Source organism: Haliotis rufescens, unplaced genomic scaffold (assembly GCF_023055435.1).
Source record: "Haliotis rufescens isolate VD_foot unplaced genomic scaffold, xgHalRufe1.0.p SCAF_5, whole genome shotgun sequence".
NCBI classification, from domain to species: Eukaryota; Metazoa; Mollusca; class Gastropoda; order Lepetellida; family Haliotidae; genus Haliotis; species Haliotis rufescens.
Window position 1 is genome coordinate 52,760,552 of NW_025964223.1, and position 3,942 is coordinate 52,764,493.

Below are 3,942 nucleotides of genomic sequence, written 5' to 3' on the forward strand. Positions count from 1 at the left end.
TGGTGATGTATGTACACTAGCTGTAGTTGTGTTTAGGACCTAGTTTGCAGTGGTTAGTCGGTGGTGATGTATGTACACTAGCTGTAGTTGTGTTTTGGACCTAGTTTGCAGTGGTTAGTCGGTGGTGATGTATGTACACTAGCTGTAGTTGTGTTTTGGACCAGGTTTGCAGTGGTTAGTCGGTGGTGATGTATGTACACTAGCTGTAGTTGTGTTTAGGACCTAGTTTGCAGTGGTTAGTCGGTGGTGATGTATGTACACTAGCTGTAGTTGTGTTTAGGACCTAGTTTGCAGTGGTTAGTCGGTGGTGATGTATGTACACTAGCTGTAGTTGTGTTTTGGACCAGGTTTGCAGTGGTTAGTCGGTGGTGATGTATGTACACTAGCTGTAGTTGTGTTTAGGACCTAGTTTGCAGTGGTTAGTCGGTGGTGATGTATGTACACTAGCTGTAGTTGTGTTTAGGACCTAGTTTGCAGTGGTTAGTCGGTGGTGATGTATGTACACTAGCTGTAGTTGTGTTTTGGACCAGGTTTGCAGTGGTTAGTCGGTGGTGATGTATGTACACTAGCTGTAGTTGTGTTTTGGACCAGGTTTGCAGTGGTTAGTCGGTGGTGATGTATGTACACTAGCTGTAGTTGTGTTTTGGACCTAGTTTGCAGTGGTTAGTCGGTGGTGATGTATGTACACTAGCTGTAGTTGTGTTTAGGACCTAGTTTGCAGTGGTTGGTCGGTGGTGATGTATGTACACTAGCTGTAGTTGTGTTTAGGACCTAGTTTGCAGTGGTTAGTCGGTGGTGATGTATGTACACTAGCTGTAGTTGTGTTTTGGACCTAGTTTGCAGTGGTTAGTCGGTGGTGATGTATGTACACTAGCTGTAGTTGTGTTTAGGACCTAGTTTGCAGCGGTTAGTCGGTGGTGATGTATGTACACTAGCTGTAGTTGTGTTTAGGACCTAGTTTGCAGTGGTTAGTCGGTGGTGATGTATGTACACTAGCTGTAGTTGTGTTTTGGACCTAGTTTGCAGTGGTTAGTCGGTGGTGATGTATGTACACTAGCTGTAGTTGTGTTTTGGACCTAGTTTGCAGTGGTTAGTCGGTGGTGATGTATGTACACTAGCTGTAGTTGTGTTTTGGACCTAGTTTGCAGTGGTTAGTCGGTGGTGATGTATGTACACTAGCTGTAGTTGTGTTTTGGACCTAGTTTGCAGTGGTTAGTCGGTGGTGATGTATGTACACTAGCTGTAGTTGTGTTTAGGACCTAGTTTGCAGTGGTTAGTCGGTGGTGATGTATGTACACTAGCTGTAGTTGTGTTTAGGACCTAGTTTGCAGTGGTTAGTCGGTGGTGATGTATGTACACTAGCTGTAGTTGTGTTTAGGACCTAGTTTGCAGTGGTTAGTCGGTGGTGATGTATGTACACTAGCTGTAGTTGTGTTTAGGACCTAGTTTTGCAGTGGTTAGTCGGTGGTGATGTATGTACACTAGCTGTAGTTGTGTTTAGGACCTAGTTTTGCAGTGGTTAGTCGGTGGTGATGTATGTACACTAGCTGTAGTTGTGTTTAGGACCTAGTTTTGCAGTGGTTAGTCGGTGGTGATGTATGTACACTAGCTGTAGTTGTGTTTAGGACCTAGTTTTGCAGTGGTTAGTCGGTGGTGATGTATGTACACTAGCTGTAGTTGTGTTTAGGACCTAGTTTGCAGTGGTTAGTCGGTGGTGATGTATGTACACTAGCTGTAGTTGTGTTTTGGACCTAGTTTGCAGTGGTTAGTCGGTGGTGATGTATGTACACTAGCTGTAGTTGTGTTTAGGACCTAGTTTGCAGTGGTTAGTCGGTGGTGATGTATGTACACTAGCTGTAGTTGTGTTTAGGACCTAGTTTGCAGTGGTTAGTCGGTGGTGATGTATGTACACTAGCTGTAGTTGTGTTTTGGACCTAGTTTGCAGTGGTTAGTCCGTGGTGATGTATGTACACTAGCTGTAGTTGTGTTTAGGACCTAGTTTGCAGTGGTTAGTCGGTGGTGATGTATGTACACTAGCTGTAGTTGTGTTTAGGACCTAGTTTGCAGTGGTTAGTCGGTGGTGATGTATGTACACTAGCTGTAGTTGTGTTTAGGACCTAGTTTGCAGTGGTTAGTCGGTGGTGATGTATGTACACTAGCTGTAGTTGTGTTTAGGACCTAGTTTTGCAGTGGTTAGTCGGTGGTGATGTATGTACACTAGCTGTAGTTGTGTTTAGGACCTAGTTTCGCAGTGTTCAGGTGACTGGTCTCAGGGGGTAACATTTTGATAACATTTATTAATGTTTGGTCAAATCCAATTTTCAAGAGTATACCTTCTTTTGCCAAGCATTTTAGTTATATAGAAAAAACATTAAAAGTATTTCGTTTAAATTTCAAAAATATTTATATGTTACATTTTAAGAAAGAGAGTTTTGTTACTGAACCTGATGCGAACTTTACTAATGTATATTATAAGTTTATTATATAATCATATTTCTAGGGACGCATACATACAGATTGTAATTTGTATCATGTTATACTGTACTAACATGGAAACTGCTTCAATCTAGATACAGTTGAGAATCCATGCACCTTTAAATCATGTACAGGAAATATAGGAATATACAACAGAACGAGTTATTTAACCTCTTCATACACGCGTAGCAAACCACAGTGACATTATAAGGTTGATTTTGTGTGGAAAACCCCATTAATAATGAACAGATAAAAAATATCATGCAATTTTCCTGCAAATTAAGTTAATGTATCGACGTAGCATAAATTTAATTATCAAATTATTCCACTCTGTTTTTGTTTTTGTTGTTAACACATCCGCAATCAATTCATTATACAGTGCAATTGGAGAATTTTAATAGGGAAGAATTAATAATAAATACATTTAGCTTGCTTAGCGCATTTACATCTATTCTCTCCTTGTGCGAGCATGTATGACTTTCGTCAACTAATTATCAGTGCCCGTTCAGTGTGAACGCGTACTCCAATGAAGCGAGATCGATGAATTCTTTATTGTACAAAACATATTTAATATGCATATCACATAGAGGACGACCTCGTGTGTAAAATATGTTAGTGCATAAAATTCAAATATGAAAATTAAGGGGAGACTGTAGGCTCGGATCAATTGGACGGCCTAGCGATTTTGATTCAAGCCCGTTTCGTGTCTGTTTTTCATACTTTATGGCGTATATCAACCTAGCAGTCGTTGAATTCCCTAAATACAAAGGGTATATGTCTCAGTTTGTCACAAGTCACTAATTGAATGTCTAAACCTACACGAGTCTCTTTCACAGCCCTCTAGAGCTTATATTTAAACATTCACACCCATTCCACTCGCACCCCTTTCTCAGCTCTAGCAGGCCATGACATTAAGACCCTTTTGGTTCCTTAATATATGAGACTTTCTTTGTAGAATTATGTTTATTTGACCTTATTCTTAACTCAATTCGGGTACTATATTTTAGTCTAGACCAAGACCGAAAATGGGTGAAAACATAAGAATTATTTTTGCACCTGAAATAACAGTGAATCAATGTTAATATGTCTTGGTGGAAGGGATAAATCTGGGTTTTTTAATATATTTCCTTTCAATCATCCGTGTGCATTGCACATGCCAATTGTATCACAGGAGAATTTATTGTTTTGATCACATATTTCAAAGTGTTTCAGCTGTCAAAATCAATCAAACTAATCGAGTTTGCCTTTCATTTCTTTCTTGTGCGTGCGTCCATATAGGATCATAGAGGAACTAAATAGTTCGATTCTTCAACTGATGAAATGCATTTTCAAACTGCATATAGATCGCATCGATTACGTTATTATTTCAAAAGATCACACTTTAGACATTGTAGAAAATGACAGTTCGGAGGCAGTCTCACGTGCTCCCATGGTAACGCTGACCACCACGTGACTAAGCATCGAGAT